We start from the raw sequence: 14,192 nt of genomic DNA, 5'->3' as shown, positions 1-14,192 counted from the left end.
AATTCAACAACTCATCAAAAAAATCATACACCATGACCAATGGGATTCATCTCGGGGATACAAGGATGGTTTAACATTCGGAAATCAATCAACATAGTCCATCATATCAACAAAAGAAAAGATAAGAACCATACCATATCAACAGATGCAGAGAAAGAATTTGACAAGATCCAGCACCCATTTATGATGAAAACTCTTGCCAAAATAGGTATAGAAGGGGCTTTCCTCAATATAGTTAAAGCCATTAACCACAAGCCTATGGCAAGCATCATCCTCAATGGGGAAAACCTAAGAACCTTCCCTCTGAGATCAGGGACGAGATAAGGATGCCCACTCTCTCCACTCCTATTCAATATACTAATGAAAGTCCTTGCAATAACGGTTAGACAAGAAAAAGGCATTAAAAGCATTTAGGTAGGAAATGAAGAAATCAAACTCTCACTATTTGCAGACTATATGATACTATACTTATAGAACCCTAAAACCTTTACCAAGAAACTCTTAGAAACAATAGACTTGTATAGTAAAGTTGCAGGCTATAAAATCAAGACCCAAAAGTCCATGGCTTTCCTATATGCAAATAATGAGGGAGAAGAAAGCGACATGATAAAAGCAATCCCGTTCACAATTGTGCCTCAAACAATCAAATACCTCGGAATCAACTTAACTAAGGAGGTAAAGAACTTATATAATGAAAACTATAGCACAGCGGTAGGGCGGTCGCCTTTCAAGCAGCCAACCCATGTTAGATTACTCTTCCCCTCTCGGAGAGCCCGGCAAGCTACCGAGAGTATCACGCCCGCAAGACAGAGCCTGGCAAACTACCCATGGCGTATTCAATATGCCAAAAACAGTAACAATAATTCTCTCAATGAGAGACGTTACTGGTGCCCACTCAAACAAATCAATGAGCAACGGGATGACAGTGATAGTGAAAAATCTTATTTTTTTTTTACCTAGATGAATTTGTAATTATTCAGAATATTTCGTTGAATGTTCTTCCCTTAGTGAATTATTTTGTCAGCCATGTTAAATTTTTTTAAAGATGTAGATACGAGAGAGAGAGAGAGAGAAAGAGAGAGAGAGAGACAGCCAGAGAGAGAGACAGAGAGAGAGATGAATGTCTTGACCTCTGGGAACTGGGTTTGAAGTACAGCAGGTAGGACATTTGCCTTTCACAGTCAACCTGGATACAATCTCTGGCATCTCAGACAGGGCCAGGAGTAATTGCTGAGTGAAGAGTGAGGACCAGCACCTGTGCATCACCAGGTGTGACCCCCAAATCAAAACAAAACAAAAAACAAAATAAAAATAAGATTCTTGACCTCTAGTGGGCATTAGCCTATTTTTCTCTAAAATCACACTTCCATTAAGATATTGATAATGGTAGTCTAGTTCGGTCTACAATTTTTGTATCATTTTCAAGATTAAACTCTTTTGAGTCATTGATGTTCCATTTTTGCCCCTTAGCATCACACTATCAAAATCTATAAAAGCCTGCTCTAAGGGTCTTGGATCTATCAGGTGTTTGCAAACAATAATCCAAAAGTCAAAGTTGGTCCTCTTTTTTTAAAGCAAAATTTCATCAGAAGAAAACTGTGCCAATTCATTTACATATTTTTTGTGCTACAACATGCTATGATATGTTGACTAGTTGTGACAGGGACCATCTGGCTTGAGAATACTAAACTACATCTTCCATTAAACAGAAAAGAAAAGCCAGTTTGTGTTCTACATCAATTCATGTAGAGTCTGTGTGTATGTGTGTGTCTCTTAAATATTGTTTTAAATAAAAATATTTATACATTGATCATTGATTTTTAAATTAAAGTTTTATAGTATTAAGTGATTTTTATGATTTTGTTACATTCACCCATATATACATATATATAATTTGGTTTTGTTACTATATCAAATTTCAAGAAATTGTTAAATTTCACTATTATTAGTTAATAATTAATTATTTTGTCATATATGTTTAATTGAAATAACATTACACTTTAACTTATATTTTACATTTGCATTAATAAAAATCAACATAGATATATATTTTTGCACTGAAAACTCAATTCTATACTTTTCTCTACTTTATTTCTTTTGTCCTACCTGCCCCAACCACCCCCCACCTGTTTTATTTCTTTTAGGCCATAACAGACCTTTTGTGCAGTGTTTCCCAAAGTAGGCAATACCTTCTCCCATCCTCAGTCTGTGGCGAGGGATTGCTGAGATGATCCTGGGAAGCAGTGAGGGGCCATTGGGTATATGCTTTCAGATTATTTGTTTAAAGAAGGTCAATTGCCAGTGGGGTTTCTGAGTATTATTTTTTAAAGGGGAATAATAGGCCCAATAATTTTGGGAACTTCTCTTTTAGTCCAAGAAACCAAGAAACTTGTGTTTTAGTTACTCTATTTTCATTTCAGTTCATTAATTTTTTTATTGGGTTTTCCTTATCTATCACATATAAGTAAAATCTTAGTATTTGCTTTCTCCATCAAACTTATTACACTAAGCATAACATCATCTAGGACCATCCATATTATTGTAATTGTCACAATTTAATTTTTTTCCTGAAACTGAATGATAATATATTATGTATATATACCACATCTACTTTATTAATTTGTCAAGTTTGTACACATTTCACTTGGCTGTTGTAAATAATGTTTCAATATATACAGAGTTTGCTATATCTTTCCAATTAGTATTTCACATGTTGGGTAAATGTGTTGAAGTAGAATAACCAAATTTTAATGGAATTTCTATTCTTGATTTTGGAAAAATTTCCATACTACTTTACATAATTTTTCACCAATTTATATTTCTACCAAGAGCATGTTATGATTATCTTCTCTCCATATCTTCAATATTAGTTCTTTCTTATCTTTTGGGAAATAGTTATTCCACAGCTATCAGGTTATGTATAATTTTTACTTCATGCATTATTATATTACAAAAAATAAATTTTTCTTATGAAAATGTGCTAGATACAATCAAAAGAAAAAAATCACGTTTTGCTTAACATAAATGTATTTGCTTATTCATAGAACTATAAATGCTAAATACTATTAAGAATATAGTTATCTAAAATCCTTATCTAAAAATACATTAAAATTTGGGGGCTTGGGGATGGAGCAATAGCACAGCAGGTAGGGCATTTTCCTTGCATGTGCCCGACCCAGGTTTGATTCCCAGCATCCCATATAGTCACTCGAGCACCGCCAGGAGTATTTCCTGAGATGCAGAGCCAGGAGTAATGCCTGAGTATTGCCAGGTGTGACCCAAAAAGAAAAAAAAATGGGGGGCTAGAACGATAGCACAGAGGGTAGGGCATTTACCTTGCATGCAGCCAACCCAGGTTGGATTCCCAGAATCCCATATGGTCCCCTGTGCACCACCAGGAACAATACCTGAGTGCATGAGCCAGGAGTAACCCGTGTGTATCACTGGGCGTGACCCAAAAAGCAAAAACAAAAAAATATATATATAATTTAATTATCTTTAAATTATGATAATTCATTCAAACAAATAACATTATTTTGTACTGGGCCAGAGAGATAATTTCTAGGACTAAGATGCTTAGATTGCATCATAGCAGATCCTGGTTCAAATCCTGGACACTGCATGTGGTCCCCAGAGTATTATCAGGAGTTATCCCTTAGCAGAGCCAAGAATAACCCCTGAGCCTAGCCAGGTGTGATTCAACTGCCCTTCCCAAATTATTTTTATTTATCGGGGAAGGAGGGTGCAAACATGTTAATGCTTAGGTTGTATTCCCAATTCTTTACTCAGGTACAACTCCTGGCAGTACTAAAAGGACCATGTGTGGTGCTGGGGATTCAAGCTAGTGTAAGGGAAACAGAAAATAAGTTACTTATTTATATGGTTTAAGAAAGGGTATTTATAATTTCTTCACAGAAAATGTATTAGCAATGCAAAAGCATAGACATTTTTTCCATTTTCCTAGTGGAATATTTTCATTGATCATAAAATATGATATATTAAATCTTCTTTATGCAAGAGAATGATTCATGAGCTACAGATCCACGTCATACCTAATACACCATAACTAATTGAATCTTATCTAAATTATATTATTGTGACCCAATTCAGTGTGCTTTTCTGACACAAGCTACAGTGCAAGTTTGAACCAAAAAAACTATTAAAGCTTTGATTTACCTATATATAATTTATAGTCAGTGGATTCATGTCCTAGAAATCCTTAAATAAAATAAGCATACTCAGAGTAGTAAAAATAGTTTAGTCTGAAGTATACATTATGCAAATCAGTATTATAAAGTGGGAATTATTTCAGTTACTTTTTTTCACTACCATTACTTTTAGAAATAATATCACTGTCACTGTCATCCCGTTGCTCATCGATTTGAGTGAGCAGGCATCAGTAACCTCTCCATTGTGAGATTTGTTACTGTTTTTGGCATGTCGAACATACCACGGGTAGCTTGCTAGGCTCTGCCATGTGGGCAGGATATTCTTAGTAGCTTGCCAGGTTCTCAGAGAGGGACAGAGGAATAGAACCCGGGTCGGCCATGTGTAAGGCAAAAAATTTGCATGTAGTTTTATAAACTTTGATTAATTAATTAATATAAATCAGTAATTAATATAAATCAGCATCAACATGCATTAGCATGTCTATATCTCTACTACTATAGATATTGATATTGAATAAAAATTAAAGTTGGAACATTTTAGAGTACATAGAATAATGCATACTTCATAGATAAATGAATGAAAGTAAAATACAAAATGCTAGATTAAGTATTATGAACATCAGCTTCATCTCTGTATCTAAAATTGCAGTGCTGCAGTGATAGCACAGCAGGTAGAACGTTTGCCTTGCACCCGGCAGCCTAGGATTCAATTCCTCCATCCCTCTCTGAGAGCCCGGCAAGCTACAGAGAGTATCCCGCAAGTATCCCACACATAACTACAAGTCTCACAATGGAGACATTACAGGTGCCAGATTGAGCAATGGGATGACAGTGATACAGTGATACAGTGATCTAAATTTTCAGGAAAATACTTTACCTGTGTATGTAAAACAAAGTATTAAATGAATACAGTAGGGTTATCCAGTAAGATTACAGAGAATTTTTTTCTCTATAATATTTTAAATTTAAATCTCCTATAAGTAGATTACAATGTGTATCCCCTCTTTTTCAACAAAAATTGCAGCTAATTGCTATTTTCTAAATTTATATCCTTTTGTTTTTAAAAACTGTACATCAGAGAAAAAATGTTTTTAATTACAAAATGATGACTGTGCCAGAGATCTTTTGTTTTCTATCTTCCTATTTTCCACAATATTTCATACTTATATTCTGTCTATCTCAGTTGCATTATATTTTTGGCAGGAATATTTCTATAAACCCACACTAGATTCTACATGAGACTGAAGTTCTTGACACTTACAAAACACACTTAAACCAACATGAGTAATAGTAATTACTATTACTACCTGGTATCAGCACTTAGACTTTATTTCAGCAGCAAATCTGATGAAATCAACTATGCTTGCCCTGACTTATAAATCTTTCCAAAGAGGTAATGTTTCTTTCCTAAGACATACATATAATTTCAAGATAAGAAGAACTCTGGGGCTCAGAGACAATGCAAGAGGTACGTCATTTGCCTTACATGTGACTGACCCTGGTGTGATACTTAGCACCATGAATGCTCTTCCTAGTACTTCCGAGATTCAATCCTGATCACTGGACTAGTAGTAACACCTACGTACTACTATTAGTAGTATAAAAAATGAAAATGAAGAAAAACTTAAAACTTCATTTATATATATTTTGTTGTTCTCTCTCTCTTTCCTTATTCTCCACCCCATGTCATTTATGGTCTTGGGGTTACACTTGGTTTTGCTCAGAAACTCTTCCTTGCTCTATGCTTGCACATGATTTCAAGTTGTGCTCAGGGAATGATGCAGTGAATGAGGCACTGTCAGTTATTTAACTGAAGTTCCCGCATGATTCTGCCGTTAATTCTAGTGTTTATTACGTATTAGAAGTGTCATGCATGCTCCATACATACTCTAATAAAAGCAGCTATATATAGTGTTAATCATTATATGTGTTTATCACATACTAAAAGTTAAGGCTTATCTATACAAAATACCTGTTAATACATAAGATATATCTGAGATTTCAACATTAAAAATATTTTGTTCTGTTTGGTTGAAGGATGTATCCTCCAAAACTATTGATAAAAGATAACTTATTTACTCTGTAGGAAAGGAAATTAATTGAATATTCCCATAACATAGTAAAATGTAAGTAATTATTGAAAATTACTTGGAGTGATTCTTAAATTTAATTTGGGGAGAGCATTGTCTCCCAAATTGTACTTCTAGCAGTTTATCAATTGGCAGTCCAAAGAGCCAAAGATCCAGTGATTCTTAGGTTCTGTAGAGCTGGGAATTATTGAGTCCAGCTTCAGCGCTCTGGGATTTCAAGGTTTATACTGTACCATGCTCAGGGAACAAGAAGGTGGTTGGATTGAACTCAGGTTGGCCACATGTATGGCATTTTTTAAAAGATTTTTTTACTTCTCTATTCAAATATTTTATTTTTTGAAAATTATTTTTTATGAATGATGTTATTTATTTATTTTATTATGTTTATTTATTTTTTAGCATTTTTAAAATTGAATCACCATGTGGAAAATTACAAAGCTTTCAGGCTTAAGTCTCAGTTACACAATGCTCAAACACCGATCCCTTCACCAGTGCACATATTCTACCACCAAGAACCACAGTAAACCTCCCCCCCACCCCCCAAACCCCCACCCTGCCTCTGTAGCTGATAAATTTCTCTTTACTTTCTCTTTACTTTGATTACATTCAATATTTCAACAAAGAACTCACTATTATTGTTTTGAGTTTCCCCCCCAAAGTCGGACCTGCTGGAAAGGAAGCATTTGATAATTTGTTTTCCATTGCTGAGAAAGAAGAGATATGAGGTCATGTGGCCACAATAGGGGCCGCGAGGTTTTGCATTTCTGTATTTTAGTATTTTAGTAACTAAGTCCAAAGAAATTTCTGCCAGAAGTTGCATCATTGCTAGCTTGTACCTCTCTGCCACTTTATATTCCACATACGAGTGCAATCTTTCTATGTCTGTCTCTTTTCTTGATGAAGTCATGAAATTTGCATATAAGTAGATCAACATAGAAAGTATCATGTTGAGTGGAATGTATGGCATTTTTGAGCCCTTGTATTATCTATCTGGTCTTCATTTCCTTTTAAAATACAGTTTTATTTATCGAGGGCTTACTAGATGGGTAAATAAATTGGTACATTTTGTTAAATAATATTAAGGTTTGAAAGATAATACCAAGATTTTGGTGATAGAACAAATGATGTGATAAAAGCAAGAAAAACATTACACCGAAATTATAAAAACACTTATGCTTAAGTTAAATATTTTCAGTAATTTTGAAAGGAATTAATTTCTTTTATATTATTTTAGTGTTGTCTTTTACATATATATTTCTTGCCTATTCAAACTGTCTTTATTGTAGCATATATAATTCTCAATATGTCAGTTTTTGTCTGTTTCACACTACACCTAAAATGCAAGCTATGTGTGTTAGAATTTTTTTTTCCTTTACTATATCCCCAGGGCCTAGATCCATACCTGGTATTAAAAAGGCACAGAAAATATATGTGGAATGAAAAACAATTACAGAAGATTAATCTTTGTGTTCATTCCATATCTCAAACATGTCATGACCTACTTACAAGAGGAAGTAAAAATATGTCTTTCATATTTTTAGAAAGACAGGGAAGCAGTATAATTCTTATGTATTATACTTGCTAATAATACAATTTGACTTAACTGCATTAAGATATATATTTTAATAAGTATAAAATACCAGTTGCTAATAAAGTACCTATAATTTTAAAATGTTATGTTGAAACATGAATATTCAGAGATAGTGAATACAAGAAATATGATTAATCTATCCATTCTATGAATAAAATTATGAAAATTAGTAAAATTAGACTTGCAATTTTATGTCTGGCATGAGAGGGGTATTTTCACTTATGTTGTATTTGCAAAACATTAGCATGAAGAGAAACAGCATATTTGGAAAATAGGTATTTAAAAAAATCAAGATTCTTTGGGGAATGCTGTTAGAGCAGTTTACTTAATCATGATGTTTCAGATTTTCAACATATGTCCATCACTTTAATAATGAAATTGTAAATTTTAATAACTCCCTCCAACCACTAAAATCAACATTTATTTTCACTTTAAATATATTACGCATTATTTTGTAATCGTTATTTCGGCGTTAAAGAATTATAGAAAAGAGCGTTGATAAGAAGAATCTTTAAACCATGAAGCTGACTAAGCAAAATCACTATTCTTTATGTTGGTCTCAAGTAAAAGATTCCTATGAAGAAACATTTGCTGACTTATACCATCCCTTCTCTTTTTTTGAGCTTTCCTTGACGTTTGAATATAAATTCAGGTTAGTGGTTGAATATTATTATTATTTTTTTTTTTGCTTTTTGGGTCACACCTGGCGATGCACAGGGGTTACTCCTGGCTCTGCACTCAGGAATTACCCCTGGCCGTGCTCAGGGGACCATATGGGATGCTGGGATTTGAACCCGGGTCGGCCGCGTGCAAGGCAAACACCCTACCCGCTGTGCTATCTCTCCAGCCCCAGTGGTTGAATATTATTAACAAAATAATTCTGTGTTATCTAGTCTTGACATAGGTTATGTTAATATGATTTATCCATAAAGTTGTGGTTAAGTCATTCAGTAGTTTTATTCAAGCCCAGTATATTTGCTATTTAATGTAATGCAGTCAGTACCTTTCTGGATAACTATAATTGCCTCCATGGAGGATGTGAATATATTTGCACTTTTCCTCCAAGGTTCATAGTACTCAGCCACAAACAAAAATGGGTAGCAAAGATTTCCATAGTTGCACAAAACCCATCCCATATATCTAGCTATGGTTACTGTTCAGTTATGATTGGTTATTCTAATACCATAATATAAGGTTAAGTTAGTGAGGGAAATTTTGCTAAGAGGTAAAATGTTATCTTTTATGTAACACCTTTAAAAATGTAGCACATGGGGCCAGAAATATGGGCCAGCATAGTGGAGCTCATGTGGAGGTCCAGTTTGATACCTGAGGCTGCATGCTCCCCAGTACCTCCACGATGACCCCTCGTATTTCAAGACAGGGAAGGACCACATCTATAAGGGTGAGCACAGAGACATTCATTCCCATCATATTATAATCCTCTTTTACCTATCCACAACTCTGTAATGAACATACAGTACAATATGGAACACAAATTTTGAGCTCTGTTGAAAGCAACAAACTATTTAATAAAGACCCAAACAAAATTTCAAATAGCTTTTTTTCACTCAAAAGTTAATAGTGTTGGGGCCCAAGTGATAGCACCATGGGAACACTTGCCATGTCAGGACCGTGTTCAATCCCTAACAACCAATATGGTCCCCGAAGAATCACTAGGAGTAATTCCTCAGCACATAGCCCGATGTAAGCCTTGATCACTACCAGGTGCTTCCCCCCAAAAAACAAAGCTAACACTGTTAAACAAAATGTCACCTACAAGTTTTGATTTGGTAATTTTAAATGATTTTCTTAGTCACTGTCACTGTCACTGTCATCCTGTTGCTCATCAACTTGCTCGAGCGCATAATCGATGATCTAAAAATAAAGTAGCACGTTTTATTAATTTAATAGTAGATAAAAATAATAAAGTGGGTTGCATCATTAAAATTAAGGGTTATATTAAATAAAATAACAAATAAAAATAAAATATTAAATAAAACAGTTGAGAGAAGGTTGAGAAACCATGTTGCTAGAGAACTATTTTGTTTCCCAAAGAAATTTTACAATACCTGATTTGATCATAAAGTGGTACACAGAGGTAGACATAGTACAGTGCATTGGACAGCCACGCCCCCATACCAGTGAATTACCAGACCTAATTTTTTAAATGGTCCACAGGTCAGGAACCCTTATTTTAGGGAAGGGAATGTTGTCCAAAATCAGGATTGGCTTAGAATCCTGGATTTCCTATCTGCAGTGTTTCTCATGTTAAGGGTATTGGGATCAGGGCAGCCTTTTCCTAGACACACTGGCAAGTGCTTGATTTTATTGTTGGTAAATTAATAACTTCAGCCATTTGTATGACTATTTCTCATATGTTGTGGATAGTGATGAAAATAAAGCTGAAGGTAACTATTTTGGAATGGATTTGCAGCCACTGTGCAGACTAAGAGTTACAGCATTTTGTTCGTTTTGGGGACACACCCAGCAATGCTCTGTGGGTTACTCTTGACTCAAATCCAACATTTGTAAACCAAGCACTCCTGGTGGTGCTTGGTGTACTATATTGGATGCCAGGGATTGAACCCTTCCCCAATCTCTCCTGTCTGTCTTCCTTGTGTTGGTAATTGATGCCTTATACAAGGCAAGTGCTCTCTCTACCACTGAGCTACATCTGTGCCCCTCCTCACCTTTGACTAGGAAGGAAATGGTATCCACACACTATGAAGCCTTTTGATACCGGCTTCAACATAATGCTGAAATTGTTGGATCTGTCACTATTTTGCTACTTTTACTTTTTTATTTACTTTTTGGGTCATACTCAGCAATGCTCAGGGGTTACTCCTGACTCTGCCTCAGGAATTACTCCTAGCGCTGCTGGGGGGACAATATGGATGCCAGTGATCAAACCCAGGTCAGCGAGTGAAAGGCAAATGCTCTCCCTACTGTATTATCGCTCTGGCCCCCACTCCTTTTAATCTTCACGTTTATTCCTTGCATGTTTCTACTAGGTACGGCAGAGCCTGGCAAGCTCCCTGTGCTGTATTCGATATGCCAAATGCAGTAACAATAAGGGGTCTCATTCCCCTGACCCTGAAAGAGCCTCCAACATGGCACCATTTGGAAGGACAAGTAAGGAGAGTAAAGACAAGTAAAATCTCAGGACTGGGATGAATGGAGACTCAAGCAAATCAATGAACAACAGGATGACAGTGATGACAGTGATGATTAAATAAAATGTTATAATTGAACTTCAAAAAAAGTATGAACATAAATTTCAAAACATAGCAAAAAGGATGATACCTAACATTTTAAAAAGATGGAAAGTTATTGTTAGTAAAATAATAAAACCAAATTTAGGATTAGATATTAGGAAATCTAAGAGATAATTTCCATGATTTACATGAGTCTTAACATTTGTCACATCAAACACTTCTACAGATAATGATAAGACTAGCTGGCCAGAGAAATCCTGTTTGAGATTTTAAAGAGCAGGGAAATGGCTCAGTTTTTATCTAAAGCATGTTCTGGGATCCAAGTTTCAACCTTGGCACCACCTGAATCCCTAAATACTACCAAGTGTGACTATCAAAGGTTCTAGCACCACTGGTGTAGTTCTAGTGGTTCCCAGCACCTAAGGTTCCAAGAGCATCCTCAGCTACTAGCACTGAAGCCTGTTGGTCCAGTTGACTAACCAGGGAGTGGTTCCTGGAATCCTGAACACAGCTTGGGAGGCAATTCTCCCTCATCCCCAAAAGGATGTGAGATCTATAGTGGGGGTGGTCCATATCTACAATTGAATCTATTTATAAAATAGGAATAAAGTCAGATGTGATTGACAAAGGGCTATTGTGTTTCTAAAAGATGGATTGTAAAATGTTTGCAGGAATTCTTCTAGTATTTTAATATTTTGTGCCAACATGTGCCAGAAATTGAATGCATAGAGCAATGAGAATAACAAGTCACAGAATTGTGCACATGGATGATGGAATGTCACTTCACAGTTTTTCCTCTGCCGTTGGCTTCTACTTGGATCTACAAGTAACTAGTCTCTAAACTCCCCAGGGCTCAATAGCCTCAACTATTACTGACATTTTCCATGATTATTCTTAAGGTATCTTAGGTAATGATAGGTAGTCTTTATAGTACTACATTATTACATAATTTACTCTCTCTTTTACCATACTGGCATTTTTCCTTAAGAATTGCTGTTAGTGTTCTGGTTCTAAAGTTCATTTTTTTAGTAGATTTCACCAAATCTTATTTTTGATATATATTTTAGGAATATGTATATATTTCTTCAGATATTTATGTATATGACTAATAGTGTATCTAAAAAAGTAGCAATATATATTTCACATATATATTTTTAGATATTAGTATATATGACTTATAGTGCCTAAATTTTGGAAAATTTTTCTCTTCCTTTATTTTTTTATGTAGGGGTACTGCTTTTAATTCAGCCATTGATTATGCTGATTGAATTGGGCAGGAATTCCGCATTACTTCTTTTAAATTAAAAAAAATAATTTAATATCCATGAGATTGACCATTACAAAGCTGTTCATAATGGGGTTTCAGTCATATAATGATCCAGCATCCATCCTTCCACCAGTGTACATTTCCCACCGCCAATGTCCCTGTTTCCTATCACCATCTCCCAACACCACACCCTGCCATTCCCAGCCTCCCTCTATGGTAGACAGTTTTCTTCTTGTTCTCTCTTTCCTTTTGTGCATTATAGTTTGCAAAAGAGGTGTCAAAAAGTTATGGTGTTTGTTCAAGGCATTCATTAATTTGGGGCGATGGTAAAGCTGGAGTATTTTTCAATTGTGTGGCCACTTTGAGGTATGGATGTGACTGCTGAGGCATCTGTAAGTACAGGGAGGTGGAGGGAGGTAGCCCATTCTGACCCAGAGAAAGCCTGGAGATTTCAGTCCCAAAACCCACATACCCAAATTTTAAGCAGATTATATCTTGGTGAGGTCCATTCTAAAATGGTGGAATCAGGCCATGGGAATAGTGGCAATTTTGGATTATGGAAGAAAGAGGGTGCCAGGGGCTTTGCTTGGGCAGGCCCCAGGCCAAACCGGCCCTCCCATTTACCCTGGCCTGTTCAGCCATGTTTGAGTCCAAATTTAACTGTGTTTTTTTTAAATCTCTTTCAAGATTTATTTAGGAGTCTCTGAAGCAAGGCACTATGGCAATTTTGGAGTATCAGAAAGCTAAAGGCACCATCAGGCTGCTAATGCACTTGCCTCACAGGTACAGGTTGACCTAGTGGTGATACCATACTCCCAGAATTTTTTTCAATATACAATTTCAAAGAAGTAATTTGTAATAGTGCATTTTATATAAATAGATACAATGACACTCTGTATAGACATGCTTTTGTATCATGCTGGAAGCTTTGCGGTAGATTAGACCATTGAAGTTATTTATGCCTGTATCTTCTGGTAATACTTCCAAAAACAAAACTGACTAGAAAAAGAATAAAATGCACCAAAGCCAGCACTTTAACATAAGTTTAAAATGGAAGAACATAGAGGTTAAAGAGATTGTATAAGATTAAGGTGCTTGCCTTGCACACAGCCACCTCTAGTTTAATCCTCAGCAACATTTGTGGTATTCAGAGCACTACCAAGAGTGAACTTTGAAAGCAGAGCCAGGAGAAGTCCCTGAGTATGATATAGTATGGATCAAAACCCAAAACAAACAAAAAGTATAATATCTGAGGTCACTAAAATTAAAAATAAAGCAAATAACTAGAGAAATCAATACACATTATTCTACATTATCTTTCTCATTTCCTGAAGTAAAACTTCACATTGGAAAATGAGACATACAGTATATAAGGAAAGAGTGAGAAAAAGAGGAACAGGAAGAGATAAAGGAGAGTTATGAGAAAAGAATAAAGAGACTAGAAATAATGTTATTCTAAATAGCACAGTGGTTGGGCGTTCACCTTTCACGCGGCTGAACTGAGTTCGATTCCTCTGCCACTCGGAGAGGCCGGCAAGCTACTGAGAGTATCGAGCCCGCACGGCAGAGCCTGGCAAGCTACCTGTGCATATTGGATATGCCGAAAACAGTAACAATAAATCTCTCAATGAGAGACGTTACTGTTGCCCGCTCAAACAAATCGATGAGCAACGGGATGACAGACAGTATAAAACATTGCTTTGCATATAATAAAATATTTTTCTCAAATGTGAGTTATTACACCTGGTTTATATTTTGTATTTTAATTTTATTTATTTATATATTTTATTATTTTTTAAATTTATTTTATTGAATCACCATGTGGAAAGTTACAAAGTTCTCAGGCTTATGTCTCACTTA

The sequence above is a fragment of the Sorex araneus genome, chromosome 1, assembly GCF_027595985.1.
Source record: "Sorex araneus isolate mSorAra2 chromosome 1, mSorAra2.pri, whole genome shotgun sequence".
In the NCBI taxonomy this organism is placed as follows: domain Eukaryota; kingdom Metazoa; phylum Chordata; class Mammalia; order Eulipotyphla; family Soricidae; genus Sorex; species Sorex araneus.
Note: the sequence above shows the minus strand (reverse complement) of the source record.